Source organism: Castor canadensis, chromosome 16 (assembly GCF_047511655.1).
Source record: "Castor canadensis chromosome 16, mCasCan1.hap1v2, whole genome shotgun sequence".
Classification (NCBI taxonomy): domain Eukaryota; kingdom Metazoa; phylum Chordata; class Mammalia; order Rodentia; family Castoridae; genus Castor; species Castor canadensis.
Window position 1 is genome coordinate 85432349 of NC_133401.1, and position 17588 is coordinate 85449936.

Consider the following 17588-nt stretch of genomic DNA (forward strand, 5'->3'; position numbering starts at 1 on the left):
TGAGCACCGGTCTGCCTGGCATAAAAGCACGCCAGTGCCTGACATCAGCAAACAAGAGAAAGTGCTACATGGGGCATTAGGTGCTACTTTGATAAATCCCTATTGCCAGAACCGCTGTGCCCTTCAAGGGTCCACTTCTCAAGTTTTCCATCCTCAGGGACCCATGGAACTTTGTCACAGCAAGCCATTCCAGAGGGGCCAAGCAATGTCCTCCAGAAACACAGCACGCCAGCCATGCTTCACGCCCCTGTGCATTTCTGAGTAGTGACAAGCCTGGAGTGGATCCTAGCACAGTCATTAGGAGGCATTAGGTGTCTGGAGCTGGGCTGACTTGGATTTGAATCTTGGCTGTGCTTTTCATAAGCTGAGTGAACTTGGCCAAGTCCCTTAATTCTCTCTCTCTGCTTCAGTTTCTTCAACATGCAAAATTAAAATAACAATGCTGCTTGTTCCAGAGTTGTAAAAACCCGACAGGCTAACAGACATTGTACTTAGTATGGCCTCTAGTTCTAACCAATGGCCCTGTGATTGTAAACTGGCTGTCAGTTTGCTAGATGACCCAAACCACTAGCCTATGTCTAGGTCTCCTCCCACCATCTGCCCCGGGGATTGTTCTAGAGATGCAAATCCCAAACTTACTGGGCACTTAATATGGGCAGGGTGCAGTCACATATACCATTGCCTGTTCTCAACAGCTCTGCACTCTAGCTACCTTGATCATTTTCTGCATCAGGAAACCAAATCCCCCAGAAGGAGCTGGTTTTCTAAGGTCACAGAGTCAGTGACAATGCTGGATTTGACTTCAGGTCTTCTGGCTCCACAGTTCACCTCAAATGCATCCACATGGCTGGGGTGGGGGGTATCTTTGGGGCACCTTCTCTGATTGCAATGCCTATCGCCTCTGCTTCTGGGAGAGGTTCTCACCCCAGCTGGCAGGGACAGGGAGATGGAGGGCACGGGGGAGAAGGGCAGAGTCAGCTTGTAGAACACAGTAGGAGAGGCCTACAGGCTTCTTTGGGACACTCCCTGGTTTGTACTTATGTGCATCCAGGCTAACAGGGCCTCATCTTGCCCTGGTCCCATGGTAAGAGCCTGTAGAGTTGTCCAGGGCTCCTAACCCACCTCCAGTGCTGACTCATGTCTCTGCCCCATGGCCCACCCCATCTCTGAAAGGTGAGGTCGGCTCCCATGGTAGTCACAGCACTAGAGAAGGAGAGCAGGAGTCCAAGGGGGGCAGGCAGAAAGCTTAGGACCAGCTGCTCAGAGAGGAAAAGGACAGAGGATGTGGAATGGTGCGCAGAGCCTTTGATGGAAGGTATCCTAGGAGCCATTCAAGGTCAAAGACACCAAGAACTTCCATCTGGCCAGCTCCCTTCTCTGCGGGAGTCTAGAGCTGTGACTGTTGTCCAGGAGCCTGGCACACCCGCCTCCCAAACCCACTCGTCCTCCCTCCCAGAGCAACCCCTTATGACCTGACAGCTTTCAAAGCACAGAGCTGCAACCCTGCAGTCAGGCCTGGTTGCCTGGTATACTGGTCAGAGTAAGTGACATGGCCAAGGCAGAGTTAGTGGGAAGGGCAGGGAGAGAGTGACTGGTGACCTCTGAATAACACATCTTCCACCTCTTCCTTGCAGGGCTGTTGGGCGGGGAGTCACTGAACACGTATTTCCCGGGGGACATTTGCCCTGCTCAGCTGTTGGGGGCACACAGTAAGCAAAGCCCTTCCTTGTGGACCAACTCCCAACTGACCCCACACTGACCAGGTGGCCACCCAGGGCCAGCTTTGGACAGGCATTAGAGACCCAAGACATCCACAAAGGAAACTGTACTTGGTGAGCTCGTGGGGCCTGGGGAAGGCAGCCAGACAGACACCTAGCACAGCACAGACGAGGCAAGAGACAGAGAGCTCCCGCCATGCTCCAGACAACACCTGATAGGAAGGAGGCTCTCCCTAGCCCACGCTCCACCCCACCCGCCCCCTTCCACATCTCTTCTCCAGCCACCTGCCCAGCTCTCGAGCAGCCTGGGCCTGTGGCATCACTGAAGGCCCTGCAGGCTCTCAGCTGGCCCCTGCTGGGCACAGCACAGAAAAATTAAGTGTAATTAGCCGAACTCAGCCATCGCAAGCAAGAAGCCCTGCTCTCCCAGCCGCCATCCTTTCTGAGACTAATGGGGGACTGAGGAGGAAGACACGGACCCCAGACGTCACCATGCATGAGCGAAAGCAAACAAGTCCTCCCTGCCTTCAAGGCCGAAGACGAGACGCTTCCTAGGTGAGCCGGAGGTCAGGGACCTGATGGTCCTCCTGAGTCTGGAGAATTGGAGTGAATTGGCTTAATGGAGTGGAGCCTCGTTGTCACGGTGGCAGGAGGACAGCAGACTGATCGCCTGTGCCCGCCTAACGATGTTACCTTGGCTTTTAGCGAATGTGACCACGTAATTGCGAGAACTCGATTTGACCCACGCTGTATCTTCTTTCAGATAATGGCCATGCGTTCTGCCCTGCCTGCCTCTGAGCTGGGCAGGCTGGAAACCTCGGCTTGACTCCTTCCCTACCGCCAAGGTCCAGCCAGGCTGTAGGTCCTGCCCGGTTCCTCTGCCTGGGGCTCTCCTGTCTCTACCGGGATCTTCCCGGTAGATCCCCCCCAAGTTCATTGATTTATGCGTGGCCATGACATGGTGTCTGATCCCTCTGTGCCCAGTGCCCTTCCACCTCATCTACATCTGGCAAACACCTGCTCATCCCTCATCCAAGCTCCCAGTGATCCAGCTCCCACCACTACCTCCCTGAATGCATCCCTCTCCCCATCTGTCCAGACTGCAGGGGCCGGGGGGCCCAGAGAGCCCCTTTTTCCATCTCTCCTACAGAACCATAACAAGACAACACGTTAGTTGTGCACTTATTTTATACCGAGTGTGGTCTGAAGAATTCCCACATACTAATTCAGTAAATTCACCAACACCCCATTAAACTATCGTCAGCCCCACACTGGACTGAGCAGGAAGAAAACTACAAAAGAATCTCAAAGCTACCTAGGAAGCTAGTATGTGAGAGAGCCGAGACTTGAACCCCAAGGAGGTGGGCGAGGGAGAACAGAAGGGAGGACCGGAGAAAAGCGGGAAGGGGAAGGACCTAGAAATGAGCCTGTGGTGTTCTCCATCACAGGGATTTGGGGACTTTTCCTCCCTGCAGCAGAACCTAGCCTGCCCCTCCTGATAAGGACTGTGGAAGGACACATTCCTGTTAGACCAGGAAGGGCGACAGAGAACTTTGATAAAATCAGCTCACAGCCTGGGGCTGGGTCTGCGTACCGCCTGCTTTCTGTGTGGCTGGCTCCCGGCTGCCCAGGAAAGGTGACCGCACCTGTGGCTTCCAACCTGAAAAGAAAATGCTGAGTATAAGATCGCCCCAGCTCTGGATGCCCAGTCCCTGAATGATCATCAATCGTTCCCTGGGCACAGAATGACAGAGGATGTGTTCCCGGGAGAACACAGCTCATCTGGCGTGTCACAAAGCAGATGGGGGCGGTTGGCTAGGAAAGGCTTTCATCCTAGACATTGCCCACATCTACTTTCCAAAACTGCCACCACCAGGAGGAAAACCCAGGGCCCTGCACACGGAGCCATTGAGCAGATCCCACTGGGCACACCAGGGAGGGTAGGAACAAAGTGGCAGGTCAGCCACTGGCCGGCGGGAGACTGGAACGCCTCAGGTTCCCTCCCACTGAGGCCGTGGCTTAGGCTGTGTCCTCTCTGCCATGTTCCCCAAGGACACCCATCCCAGCTGGGTGTCGGTGCCACAGTGAAGTGCAGGCTGCACACCAAGTTCTCCACCTCGTTTGCATAATTGCCTATTTAGCCATCTTTCCTAACCGCGCTCGGCATGGAACTTTAGGACCAGAAATAGACTCTCTCTGCTATTTATGGACCCAGTGCACATCTGTGCTTAAGCGTAAAAAGAGCCAGGCCTTTTCACACTTTCTCTGCTCAATCCCGTGAGCACCACTTTTGCCCCCATGGGAACATTCCTGTCCCTGTGCAGTATGCATGTTGACTGCTAAACCTTTACCCTGACAGATTTTAGGGGAGAGAAGCAACTCACCAGGACACAAATTCTTTTATGGCGCCTCCTGCAGGAAGCCTTCCATCCTCCCTCAGCTGGACTTGGGCTTTTTGGCATCATTGTGTGCAACGTTTTTCTGTCTGTGTCATCATCTTTACATATCTGGCTCCCCGAGGAATTTACAAGCCTCTTGAGGGCAGGGCTGTGCCTGCTCAGTGCCTGGCACACAAGAGGAGCCTCGGAGGGTGCAGTCAGATGGAATGAGGAAACCACTTCCTCTCAGCTTCAGCAGACAGCATGGCGAGTCCCCATCACCCCCCTGGCGGAGAGCACCCAGACAGCTCAGCTCCAAGCAATCGTATTAAGGCCAGGGCTCCTTAGCAGAAGTGCCTGTAATAACATTTTAATGACCTGAGTTCAATTCCAAATAAATTACTTAAGTTTCTGCAATCACGGAGCTGGCATTTTCATTAATACTCCTGATGAATTGCCTGTCCTAGAAAAAAAAAACCCCATCGTTATCACAATCATGGACTTGCTAGTTCCCGACAGAGAGAATCCCAAAGAGCTGGGGTGACCCACGAGGCTAAAGCTGTCCCACCGCAGAGGGAGGCACCTGGCACCCCCCACTTGCTGGAGGACAAGCTCCGAGCCCAAGCTGTGTCCTTGAATCCAGAGCTCACCCTTACACGCTGGGACCCCGAGCTACTTCATCTGTCAAGTGGGGATCCGGACAGTCCCTGTGTCGTAAAGCTGTTGTGAGGATTGAGTTGTCACATAGTGGGTGCTCGACACGCAGTAGGTGTTACCGGGCTTGTACTTTCTTATTCCCTCCAGGAAGCTCTGAGAGCTGCATCCACCTCAGAAAAGCAGGATGGAGATATTTGGGAACAGGACTACTTCAATAGGGGTGGAGTCCATTAGAGAAATGCGATGTCTACCTATTGTTAGGGCTGTATTAAGGATGGACTGTGGAAATCTGCAGATTTGGATTCAAGTCCTGTCTCTGAGCCTTAACATGGAGGCAGTGTTGGGATTCCGTAGGGTCGACTGGGGAATCTGATAAGATGCTTGCACATAGAAGCACATTAACTCTTTGCTTATTCAATCAGCAATCCTTTGTAAGTACCTGCTGTGGACCAGGCATGGAGCTAGGCATTGGGATCAGCAGAGAATAAAGTGGAAACTGTCCAGTCCCCACAGAGCTGAGCATCGTAGTGATTAGGTGGACAGTGACCGAGGGACAGACGCTGTGTCATGGAATGGCAGGCAGCAGCGTGGTGCAGAAGGATGGAGCCACACTCCACAGCGGAGTGAGAGGCAGAATCTGCACAGAGTGCCCTCAGAGCACGGAGCGGCTGAAGTGAAGGAGGGAGCCAGGGGTCAGCCTGTGGGAGGAGTCCTGGCAGAAGGGGACAGCAGAAACAAAGTCTGCAGGCTGGCGCATTCTTCTACCACTGACCTGGTGGTATTGTTACTTGAAGTTTTGAAATTATTTCAAAGAATGTCTTGAGCATGCTTTGGACCAGGGAAGACCTGGCAGGCGCCAAGAAGAAGTGAAGGGAAGGTGTCCACACTGATTGTGAAAGCCAGAGCTTGCTCTGCCCCAAGTCTCCCTCTGTGTGAAGGGGGTGGGCTCGGCACTCCCTGTCCAGCCTCCCCTTACTTAGACAGCCAGCCTGGCATTTGTCCATTGCTGCATCTCTGTACAGTTACATCTTCATCCCAGCCTGGGATGCTGGCTCTTGACACAGCATGTCCTCTCCGCACCCAGGCTGTTCTAGCTGGAACTCACACACACACCTGACTTTAATTGATTGACTTCATGTCACTTCTTGGGTGACATGTCCCACTGGAATCCAATATTCCCAGATGTCTCCTGCCTGGGCCCTTTCGTCATGCCCTTCACCACACCCCAGTGGTTACACTGAGCTGTCACTGGGATGCTTTTCTGTCATCACCAGTAAGTGCACATTCTTTCTGGGCAGCGCACACACCTTCTTTCTCTTACACCTCTAGGACCAGGGTCTGGTACCTAGTGAGTAGAGAAGTTGAGCTGGCAATTGAGGATATGAAGGCAGGAATGCAGGTCCCTGCAGGGAGGGAAGACAGATGACATGCCAGGGCAATGTGTCTTCACTTATAAGTGTCAACATTCCTCCTGGGCCATTGTGGCCACTGAAGGTGGAGAGGACACAGCAAGAGCCAAGGCAAGGAGGCCTATGACCAACTCCTGCCCACAGTCACTAGGTCAAGAGCAGGGGGAAGCATGGCCGAGGTCAGGTCATGACCCCTCCCCAGGCCACCTGTCTATGAGACCCCATTGTGTCACTGCTACCCACTCCGGGACCTTGCCCTCCCGAGGCTGAGTTGTCATAATCTGACCTTACAGATCATGTGGGCTGGGGACTCCAGGCCCTACTGGGGACTGTGCTCACTCACAGACTCCTCCAGAGCCGGTCTGCTCATGACCAAGTCAGAAAATGTCCCTTGTCAAGGGGACTCTGGGGTGCTACAAGCCACCTCTGCTGTTGAAGTGACTTACTGCTTACTAACATATCCAAGGCTCTGAAAAGTCCTGCAGGAAAGACTCTGCATTCTTTTGTGGCCCCATTCCCTAAAGTTAATAGAAGAAGGACCCTTGCTTGTGACCCACCTACAGTCTGCTGGCACACTCCACAGAATGCAGAGGAAATACAAATGATGGCATTGGCACCGTTGCTTTTCCTTCAAGATAGGAGAGAATGCATGAGGCAGAAGAGGCCGAGATGAGATGTAAGGCGGCTGTCTTCCAGGGAACATGCGGTTTGCCTTGGGACAGGGTTTGCAGAACATAAAGTGCCTCTCCTCCCTCACACCATCCCCTAGGGACAAAGAGAAGCGCACTGGAGAAGCCCCCGCCCAGCCACTGGAGATGGAGCGGTTCTGCTGGTTTCATTTACATAAGTGTCCTTGGCAATTTGTCCCAATTTGTCTCATTACAAATGATGTAAACATCCAGCATAATCACAGACAAATGGGACGGTTTAAATGCCGCCTGATTAAAAACCCTAGTTGACTTCCTCCCAGACTAGCAGATTCCCCGTGGGGGCCAGAGCTCCAGGGGTCAGGAGGGCACGGGTCTAGGTAGTGTCCCCTGGCCACCCTTGCATCTCTCCACATTCAGTCTCTTGTGTTTCAGTTCCCTGTCTGGAAAGAAGATGGAGGTAACGATCCCACGCTCTCCGTCTATGGGTGGGGTGGGGTGGGGAGAATATAATGGAGAGCAGAAGGTGGAGATGCTTTGCACAGCCCCAGAACACAGTGTGTCTGCAGCAGGCTAAGTAGTGTCCCCCAAAAATCCACGCCCACTCAGAACCTTGAAGTGGGACCCTATTTGGAAATAGGGTCTTTGCAAATTTAACTAGTTACGGATCTCAAGGTGAAGTCATACTGCATCGAGGTGGGCACTGAATCCAGTGAGTGGTGTACTTTTAAGGAGTGAGGTTACAGATCAGCACAGAGAAGGCCGGGTGAAGGCAGAGGCAGGGATCTGGGTGATGCAGCCACAGCCAGGCAATGCCTGGGGTTACCAGAAGCTGGACGAGGCGAGGCGGGACCCTTCCCAGAGCTGCAGAGGGAGCTCGGCCCTGCAGACTCCCTCCTGACTTCTAGGTCACTTCCAGAATCCACTTCCAGAATTGGCAGTGAATCATTTCTCAGGGGGAGAGGGTGTTTGGGTTTGGTTTTGGTGGGGCTGGGAATTGAATCCAAGTCTCCTACATGCTGAGCAAGTGCTCTGCCCCTGAGCTACACCTGCAGACCAACATTGCTGCTGTTGAAGGCACCCAGTTTGTGACACTTCATTTCAGTAGCCCAAGGAAACCAGCAAATTCTCCTCCCCCAAGCCTCTCCCGCTGGACAGAAAAAGGTCAAGCTACTCCATAGAGTTCCAGGGAGAGAAAGTAGGATTCAAAGATGACCGCTGGACTCTGGGATGGGCCACAGCTCTAACGGAGGAGATAGTGCTGTCCTCTGCTGGTGGCTTGCAGGCTCACATGGGCTCTGTTCATGTGCCAGCCTCACCTTAGAGCTCAGGAAAGGCTCCTTTTCCTGCACTAGAAGACTCATGTTGGAGGCTCTGAGCCTCCAGTCCTTACAGAGCCATTCTCAACAGTAATTTGGTGACATCTGTGTCACAGAGCTAAGGCCAGGCTCAGCCTTCACAGTGCACTGTTCCCTAGGAGCCAGCCCCCTGAGGCTCTGTGCTGCTGCCTTCAAGGCCCAGGCTCTGGGGAATTGGGCCTAATGCACCTTCCCAGACATCTGTCCCTTGCACCAACTCATGGTGGATTTTTCTGATTTGCTTAACCAGGTGTGACTCAGCCCTCAAATACCAAATAATAGATTCAAACAACTTAATAGAGTAGGTCATAACCCTATTTATACACTTATTTGATCACTGGCTTTGTTCTTTCATTCATTCAAGCTGTATTTATAGACATCTGCTAGATGCAGCCACTACTGACCATAGGTGCTGGCATACTGCAGGGACCATGAGAGAGAAGGTCCCTGATCTTGTGGAACTTAAAAGTCCAGTGGTGTAGGCAGGATGGAAATGAAGTCATAAATAAGGAACCAGAAGGCAATCAATTTATTGACTGGCCAAACACATTGTAGGGTACAAACAACAGACAACCTTACTCTCTCCAGCTCCATCTTCAACCCTGTGTTCTGATGTACTCCTTTCCTTCCATTTTACAACTATTTTACGTCACCTCCTACTGTTCTGCACTTCAATTCTCATTCCAACAAGTTTCCATTTTCAACTGTTGGAAAGTCCTGTCCTATTAACATTTCAGCCTCATATGCATTTAAAATGTGCACCCTGCTGGACCCCCAGCGGTTCACTCCTGTAATCCTAGCTACTTGGGAGACTGAGGTTGGGAAAATTGAGGTTTAAGGTCAGCTCGGGCAAATAGTTTGAGAGACCCCCCCCCCCCATCTCCAAAATAACCAGAGCAAAAATGGACTGGAGGTGTGGCTCAAGTGGTAGAGCACCTGCTTTGCAAATGTGAAGCCTTGAGTTCAAACTCCAGTGCCACCAAAACAAACCAAAAAGGTGTGCCCTGCCCACAGCTCAGACCTGTCCTAGCACCTCACTCACCACAGGAACTGTGGTTCTTCCTCAGTTTCTCTTACTTCCCAACCTCTGGCTTCTGGTCCAGGGCGGGGGGATGATTGGCCAGTGCTACCGGTGACTCTTTTGACCACCATGGGCTGCCTGTTCTATTCTCCAACATGGATGTCCCAATACTGGCTCTTCTGGACACATCACTAGATGACTCTTTCCAGAGGAATGTGGTAGGGGGCTCTTCAGCTGGGCTTTTGTAAGCATCCTGGTCCCACCACCCAATGCTTATAGCTTCTCTGAGGGTCCTCTCTTCCCAGCAGCAGCTCACCTGGCATGAAGGCTGGTACAAAGCCTCAGCCTGCTTCCCTTCTTCAGAGCCCACCTGGCCACAGGAGACCTGCAAACCTTCACACCCCAAACAGCAGAAGTGCAGTGTGCTCAGCTCCCTGTCTCCTTTCTGGTCACCAGAGGCAGCTTCAGCACCTCCAGGCCTTCTGGATCCTTCAAAGCAGGAATACAAGCTCTAATTTTTATGCTTGCACACTGCCAACCTCAAAGTCACCTCCACAGGGCCTCACTCATCTCTGGGGGCTGTAGTAGAGCTGTGACCTGGGGAAACACCCTTCTGTGGCGGAGAAGGAGAAAAACACAAGCACTCACCACTCCCACCAGTGCACTCGCACTAATCTCTGTGGGAACCTCCAGCCTTCTCCTGGAGGTCCGGGATGGGTGGTGGCACACAGTCAGTCCCATTTTTTCTCCCTCAGCAGCCTAGCATGCATCCAACAGCTCTGTTTAGAATACAGAGCTAGGGCTAGGGCTATAGCCCAGAGGCGTAGTGCTCACCTAGCATGCACAAGGCCCTGGATTCCATCCTTAGTACTGCAAATAATAACAATGACAATAAATTAAAAAATTTAGAATACAGGGCTACTCCACAGCTATTCCCCACTGTGCCCAGATTTCAAGTTTTAGACAAAATCCAGAGGCAACAGAATGTCTGAGTTCACCTTCTTCTGCACTGACTTCAGGTCGTGCATAGTTGTCGAAAAAGCAGAAACCTCGTGCATCAGAGCCTAATGGGTCCGGGAACGGGGCAAACCCATGCTGTTCTGGACCAAATGGTCATGAAGTGACACTCAAGGCAAGATGATGACAGACAGTGACCTGAGGCAGCTGTACTGAGGCCACCGGAAGAGCAGAGCAGGTAGTCCCCTAGGTGGGGACAGTCTCTCTGTGCTCTGCAAAATGGAAGAGGCCAACATGTGTAAGCACGGGCATGAGAAAGGCCAGAGGAGCTGGGCCCAGACCCTGCAGGCCCTTGGGGCTTTGGTAGCCAGTTTGGAAGGCCTGGAATGTGATGGCCTTACAATGGCGTGGAGAGCAGTCCATGCCTCCAGGTTCTGGACCACGTGTGCTCCACTCACTCCTTCCTCCACCTCCAAGTATCCCTGACCACACTGAGCATCTGAATTTGGAAAGCTGGGATAAACTGAGGCTCTGACCCTCAGCTGCCTGCCCAAGGTTCTCTAGCTGTTGGGTGCTGGGGCTAAAATTCAGCCCCAGGTCTTTTAGACTCCTTGCCCCTGGCTTTGCCATTGACAATGTACTGGCTTTCCAATTGGTGGACAGGAGGGGGTCCACCCCCATCCAACACCAACCTGGGTGCATGTCACCATCCTGGTTAGGAAGCCTGGACACTCTTGGACAGAGGACATGCTGCAGGAGGGCTAGGCTGGTTGACTGGTTCAAGTTGACAGGAAATCCGTGTGCCCACTAACCATGCTGGACCAGGTGTGGCTGCTAGGTGGGGGTTCTCCTCCATTGTAACAGAATGCCATAAGCCAGGTAATTTATGCGCAGTGTAAATGTATTGCCTTGGTTCCAAAGGTTGAACAACACAAGAGCTTGACACAGGCATCCGATAAAGCCTGTGCCTCTTCATAACATGGCAGAAGGCGTCACATGGGGAGACAGCAGGTCAGGTCTCTCTCCCTCTCCTCATAAAGCCACAGATGCCATCATGGAGGCCCCACCCTCATGACCTCATCTCACCGCAATTACCTCCTAAAGGCTCCACCTCCAAATACCATGAACACAGGAATTTGGGGGTCAAGCTTCCAATACAGGAACTTTTAGGGGATACATTCAACCACAGCAGCAGGCCTCAGTTGGCTGTCTCTGTCTCTGAAGCCCCAGGTAACTCAGCCGTGGTCTCACTGCCCAGGAAGGAGGAGACACCTGACCCAGCAGATCCCAGGTCTGAGAAGTGGGGGTGGGCACTGCAGGGAGGCTTCACACACGTTGCCTGGAGTGGCTACTGCTGCATTTCTGTCCCTCCTGGACAGACACTCTCCCACCTTAAGTGTGGGTGGAGGCAGCTCACTCCCTCCTGAGAAGCCAGCCTCCCTTGCAGCTAGGATGTCAGCGTGTGAGGCCCAAGGCTCAGGAGTTGGTAGCATAAAATGGCAGGGAAGAAGGTAACTGGTGGACGTGGCAGAAGCAGCAGCCAGACATGTTCTCCTGGGGATGACATGGACCATGGTCCTGACATGTTTGTTTTTGTCCTGGACATGGCAGGGATGCACCATCAGGAACAGGAGCCAGCCTCAGCATGTCCCCATGACCCACTCCCTCTTAGAGCGGCCCTCAAAGGAGGACAGTTGGGACAAAGCTGTCGTTGTCCCTGAACAAAATGAAGAGACAATTTCTTTCACCACTGCACAAGCTCCTTCTGTCTGATTTCCTCTGCTTGCAGCAAATCTCCCTCTTCCTCTCCCAGCACCAGCACCCAGGTCTGCCTGACCCACCTCCAGACGCTGGGGAGAGAATATTCCAGGCTGCTTCCAAACTGAGCTGGGGAGGACCTCAAGCCCCTGCAAGTCCCAGAAAAATGACAAAATTCCAGGTCCACCTGCCACTGCCCAAGAGCCTGGCTGACCCCATGGACCTGGGGTGCCCAAATGCTGAGTGGCAGCTCATGGGTGGCCTCAGATATCCACCAAAGCCCCCAAAACTTTGATTTGAAGGCAGCCCTTTACTGAGTCTGCTCTGAGCTGACCTGTGACATCCAACTCTACCTAGGTGAAGAACTGGAAGACAAAGTCTTCAGGAGCCAGGGTGGGGGTCTCTTAGTTGCCCCCTGTCCTTTCTTCTCCACCAAGGCCCACCTGGGGGATTGACCATGCTTTGAGGGATGGGGCAGGAAAAGAGGGGCTCCCCTGAACTCCAGAGCTCCAGGAGCTCTGAGAAAACTCAGCAGTGTAAAGTTGAGGCTGTCAGGTGACCACACTCTCCCGTGTAAGTGTCAACACTTAATTAAGAAGCCTCCCTCCTCCAGTGCCAGGACTGGGCCCTCTCAAGGTGTTGGGATTGTGGCCTGCACCATGCTTCCTTTCCCTCCCCCTTGGCAGAGAAGCTCTGGGGACTTTCTACCACACCCCCATAAGGGAGGTGACACTGGAAGATTAGCTGTAGTTAGGGGCTCTGTGCTAGACCCAGCCACTTTCCCATACCCCGCTGTCTCTCCACCCTTCTTCTGAGCACACACGGCCTCCTTCCTCCCCGGAAGACCAGGATCCCCACTCTCCCCTGGCTACTGTGAGCCCCATCCACTTTGTAGAAATCGAGGCATCCACCCTCACAACAGCCCATGCACGCAGGGATCACAGAAGCCACTTCCCCACTGTGACAAGCAGGGAAACTGAGGCGTGGAGCTTCTCAGAACTGCTGAACAGATCTTGAAGCCAGGATTTCAGCATGGTTCTGACTCCAAAGGTTACTTTGGTGGCTTATAGTTTGGGGCTTGGGGGTTTCTTCCTGGCCATAATTAAGAAGTGTCCCCTAAGGCCCACTGAGGAATATGCTAGGAACACTGATTTGGAAAGAAAAATGCAATAAATACTTAATGGAGAAAAAAGCAGCTTATTTCTTCATTAGCTGTTGTAAAGAGGAGCATTTCCATGCTGGGACCTGGGCTGTAAAGCCAAGATTTAATGCCGTCAGGCCTGACAGTCCACTAAGATATCATCATTACATGAATATTCACACTCACGCAGCACTGCGAGCAGTCCCTGGCAATGACATCTCAGAGGGAGTTCAAGGTCAACATCCAGGAATCCTGCTAGAATTTCTGAGCCAACACAGGTTGGTCCTCCCCCACGGGGTTCTGGCCATTCACAAGAGGGTCACACAGAAAAACTGTGTCCTTTGCTCCTGCCAGACCTGCTGTGTGCAACCCCGAGGCCCCCACCGTGCTTCGGACAGGACCTGGTCCCGGCACCCCCATCTGTCACCCACCAGGCTCTCTGGAGTGTAGGATTATCTGCTTCCCACACATACACACTCAGCATCTCTGGATTTGCTGTTCAGAAAAGATCTGTTCTCTCCTTCGCTCTGACACACACATTGATCCCATGCCAGCCTGGCTGTCCCGGGGGACACAGTCTTGACCCCGTGCAAACTGGAGGTTCTGAGGTCTGCAGTGCAGGCAGGCCTGTGGCAGGGAAACTCAACCACAGGCATCTCCTGGCTGAGGCCCTGAGTCAGGGATGGAGGAAAGAGTGAAGCCTTGAGAGGGTTTCTGGAAGGCTAAGCCCCCACCTAATGCACTAGAGGTTATGCACCATTGGGCCGAGGCCTTCAGTGGGGGTGAGGAAGGCTCAGGTATCTGAGTGCCAGCTGGGACACTTGTCCCCTATGGGCTCCTTCTGTTCACCACAACCAGAGTGGCTTCCTCTAGTTGCTTGGTTATGTCAGGCCAAGTCCCAACTGCGAGTCTTCTGTGAAAGGAAAGCAAAGCTGGCTCCCCCGCCCCCACATCAGTATTCAAGCCAGGCTCTAATGACCTCCTTGCTGGGCCACCTCCACCCCCACCATGCATCTTACCATGTCTCCAGCACAAGAGCCCCTGTTAGTGTCCCCCCAGACACACCCCCAAACATCGGTGAGAAATGAATGACACCTGAGCTGAGAAAGGACAAGCAGACAGGCCAGGCTTCCTGTGAACAATGGTAGGTTTTTGTGGAAGGAGAAGAAATCCACCTCATGCAACTCATGTCAGTCAAGGACTTGGATCTGTTCTTCCCGATGGGGCTGGAGCCCACAAGGAAGAAGGTCAGCAAGTATCCAGCAGTTCTCAGTGTTGCCCTGACTCTTCTTGGAGCAGTCTGGGCCTGTGAAGGGGCAGGCAGCCAGGGCCAGTTGGTAGCTGAACTCTTTTAGCAAAGTGCAGGAGTGCTCTAGGTAATCTTGGATTAACAGGTTCTGACTGTGTTAGCATCTGATGGGTCAGGTGCCAACTCTGGGGACACAGAGACAAGCTAGGCACGGTTGCTCCTCACCAAGCAACTCACAGATGTGTCAGAAAAAGAGGCTACTGATAAGCCCTGGCACATAGTAAGGTCCAGAAAATACTGACTTAATAGAAGATGGATGGATGGATTGGAATGGATGGATGGGTAGGTGTTTGGATGGATGGATGGATGGAATGGGATGAATAAATGGATAGATCAATGAATGGGTGAGTTGGTGGATGAATGGCTGGGTGAATGGGTGGGTGGGTGGATGGTTGGATGGATGGATGAATGGAATGGACAGATGGATGAATGTGTGGGTGAGTGAGTGGATGATGGGTACTTGGATGTATGGGGTGGATGGATGGATGGAATGGACATATGGACAAATGGATGGATGGATGGGCAAATGGGTGGTTGGAAGGAAGGATGGATGGATGGGTGAATGGATAGAATGGATGGACAGGTAGGTGAGTGAATGAATGGAATGGACTGATGGATGGATAAATGGGTGGGTGGAAGGAAGGGTGGGTGGGTGGATGGATGGATAAAATGGATGGACAGGTGGGTGAATGAGTGGATGGATGGGAGGGTAGGTGGATGGGATGGACATGTGAGTTGATGAGCTAACTTCCCTGGCTTCATCAATGTACACATATCATTCTAGCACATGCCAGTGGACAAGAGCAACGAACCAGGGCTCTTAGGCCCTTATTATCTCCATCCAGCGTAAGCTAGAGAACCAGGGAAGGCATCCCAAAGGAAGGGACATTTGGGAGTGTGGGTCTTACAGAGGAGTAGGAATTTACCTGGTACACAGAGAGGGTGAGTGCCCAGCACAGGGGCAGCAGATGCAAAGGCAGAAAAGCAGACAGAGCTGGGCCATGGGGTCTGGAGTGCACCTACTTGCCTGAGGCTGAGAGGCCACTGGGCCTCAGGGGAGGGCAGGTGGAAAGGGCTGGCTCACAAACTTGGAGCCACGATAAGCTTTGAGACAAGGCAGAAATGTGGTCCAGGAAAAGAGGAATGGTGCTCTAGGCAGAGCTTGTCACCAGTGGGGTATGAACAGGCTCAACACATCTAAGGGACTGCCAGTCCTCAGGCGGGAGGGGACACCTTCTAGGAAACAATCCTACTCACAAGGCATGGCCTCGTGATTCATGATCCACAGGATGTGGAAGAGAAACAGATCACAGACGGAGCTCCAGAGTGCACCCTCGCCCCCATGTCACAGGCTCCATTCAGACTGGTGTTGGAGCCAGGTAAGAGCAGCCCAAGGCCACCTCCTTCCCCCATCACACCAGGGCTTAAGCAACTGGTAACAGCTCTGAGCGTGGGACAGGGGTGGAACATCAGGTTAGGAATACAAATGTCAGTGACACAGATCGTCAGTGACTTGCTGTGTAATCTTGGCCAGGTATCTTCCCTCTGTGAGCTGTGCTCTCTCTATGACAGGGACAATCACTGGGCACAGTGAGACAATGGCTACAAACTGCCTTGTGCAAAAGAGCATGGAGCTCCAGGCTACAGAAGGCTTCATCTCAACCACCCAGCAACTGCACAGTGCTTTCCTCATCTGCGAAATGGGTGTAATATTGCTATTTCCCAGAGCAGTCGTGGACGACAAGCCAAGGATAGCTGGAGGAGCTCAGGCACCATGCCAGGCACAGAGTAGACACTCAGGGGAGCTGAGGGTGTCACTGTGTCCACAGCAGGACCAAGGGTGGGTGCTGGGAAGCAAGAGCGGATGACAGCCCTGTTGACTAGTCTTTGCCGTTCTCCACATCATAGTCTTAGAAATATTCTGACTAACATGTATTAGTTGTACATCCGATTAGGATTCAGCGTGATACTTCAACACTGGCACATAGGGTGCCCTGATCAAATCCAGCCTCCCTTCATCCACCCACCCCTCTCATCCAGCACCTTGTATATACCACTATTTGTTCCACATCCAGAAGACTGGCTGGGTCTTGCTTTTTCAGCTTCTGCATTTGAGAGAAAAAGTGCAGAACTTGTCTCTCTGTGTCTGGCTCATTTCTCTCAAGAGTTTCATCCATTTTGCTGAAAATGGCAGGATTTCTTCTTTCTGGCTGAATAATATCCCACTGTGCCTATATACCACCTTTCCCTTATTCACTGGTGAGTGCCAAGGCTGGGTCCACGCCTCACCTGTTGTAAGTGGTGTGCAGTGAGCATGCCGCATGTGTGTCTTTGGTACACTGGATTCCTTGCCTTTGAAGACACAGCTGGTGGGGTGCCATAGAGTTACATGCCATGGCAGGTCTGATTTTAGTGTCGGAGGAGCCTCCACACTGGTCACCACAGGGGCCATACTCATTCACATACCCACCGACGGTGTGCAAGGCTCTTTGAAGGCAGACCAGACCCCCAAGAAGGCAAAGGGAGCAAGGGGAGTGCTCTCTCCCTACACCGCACTGCTGCTGGACTCAGGCTCCATCCTCAGTAGCCCAGCCAAGGAAGGTTCTTGCCTCTCCTTCCAGGTGCCACAGCTGGGGTAGCACTGCCCTGGGCTCCCGGGCTCCTCCTCAGGGGCTCCCGGCTGTCCCATCCTCGCTGGCTCTCTCTGGTGACCTGGGGCTAGTCCTGATCAGGACAAATGGTGGCACTGACCTCACCGCCCATGCAGTCCCCACACATATAGGTCAGTAATGGCAGCTGCTATGGTGACAACTGTACCTGGTATATCCCCACCCACCATCCCTAGGACATTCCCACATGGCTGGGGTGGGGGACTTCCTCATCCCAGACCCCAGAGTTCCAGGGCTGTCAGACAGCAGCTGTACCACAATGAGGAGGCTGGCCCTTTTGAGGTTCATCCAGCTGTAAGTCCTCTCTGCCTCGGAGGACCTTCATCCCTGTCCTTTGTCTTTCTGCCCATCCCAGGCCAGGCTTGTCAGGATTTCGGTCTGAATCAGGGTGCAGGAGTCTTTGTCTCTGTTTCCAAGTATAGAGGGACATCAGGACTATGGTGAGAGGGCAAAGGGGACCCTGGGAGCAGACTGATGGTTCCCAAGCCCAGCTCAGCCCCTAGAGCCCCCTGGACTGCTCACTACCCATTCCACTGTGTTATTAAGGTGCCCCCCTTAGCTTGTGT

General features: G+C 52.8%; 1 protein-coding gene across 4 annotated transcripts in view; it reads left to right on the plus strand.

Moving 5' to 3' along the window:
- Positions 1 to 17588, plus strand: part of Kcnip1 (potassium voltage-gated channel interacting protein 1) — a 322065-nt gene that overhangs the window by 215870 nt on the left and 88607 nt on the right. The gene's annotated exons all lie outside the window — the stretch shown is intronic.